This window comes from Belonocnema kinseyi, chromosome 2 (assembly GCF_010883055.1).
Source record: "Belonocnema kinseyi isolate 2016_QV_RU_SX_M_011 chromosome 2, B_treatae_v1, whole genome shotgun sequence".
Classification (NCBI taxonomy): domain Eukaryota; kingdom Metazoa; phylum Arthropoda; class Insecta; order Hymenoptera; family Cynipidae; genus Belonocnema; species Belonocnema kinseyi.
The window spans coordinates 102,678,029-102,678,815 of record NC_046658.1 but is presented as its reverse complement, the minus strand read 5'-3'; the positions used below and the strand labels follow the sequence as shown (position 1 = coordinate 102,678,815).

Genomic DNA, 787 nt, shown 5'->3' with positions numbered 1-787 from the left:
TTAAAAAGGTACTTTTAAATGTAAAGAATTATAATTTTCAAACTAACTCTGATTTACAGAGGGTAGCCCGATGTGGCCCCGAACATGTCCACAGCAGCAGCCACGATCAGGGCCAGATTGAGTTAATCCGATCGGGGCCACATCGGGAATCGAGATCAAATTAGGAAAATTCTCCACTGGATATATTAGTATAGAAAATTTTAATATATTATTGTTTCACAGAACATCCTCAGGATTTGAAATCCTTTTGTGGTCGAGATACTCCGTTGCTTCTTGAAGAGTTATACACTGCTAGGCACGTTAAAAAATCGTTCAAGAAGTGAAGGAAACATGAAGTGAATTTAAAAACTTAAATCTCTTTTATTTTAAATAAGGAAAAAGTTCAATTATGATAAGTGAATACATAATATTGTTCTTAAAACTTAATGTTTTTTATATAATTTATATTTGTATGATACATAATATTTATATTTATAGTAAATAATAGCAGACCAGATTCAAAATATAAAAACAAAATCAACATATTTTGAGAATTTTTCTCGAAATTTTTTTTTACTCATTAAAAATATTTACGATGTACATTAACGTTTGGTAGGAAAATTAATTTAATTTTATTTATTTAATGCTGTTTCCTTGTTTTAGTTATTATGATATTTTGAACTAATTATTTTAGCTAGGGGCCGTCCATAAAAGACGCGACATGGCACACTTTCCCCAATTGCCCTCTTTTCCCCATTTGAAAAGAATTATTTTTTCCCTGTTTTCAAGATACTTCCCATTTACCCCT

General features: G+C 30.1%; 1 protein-coding gene across 3 annotated transcripts in view; it reads left to right on the top strand.

The window, feature by feature from the left end:
- Nucleotides 1–377, top strand: part of LOC117167948 (high affinity copper uptake protein 1-like) — a 15,283-nt gene extending 14,906 nt beyond the window's left edge. For all 3 annotated transcript variants that reach the window (XM_033353207.1, XM_033353210.1, XM_033353205.1), the window contains one exon: nucleotides 223–377. The gene's annotated coding sequence lies outside the window, so the exon portion shown is untranslated. The remainder of the gene's footprint in view (nucleotides 1–222) is intronic.
- Nucleotides 378–787: the final 410 nt, after the last annotated feature.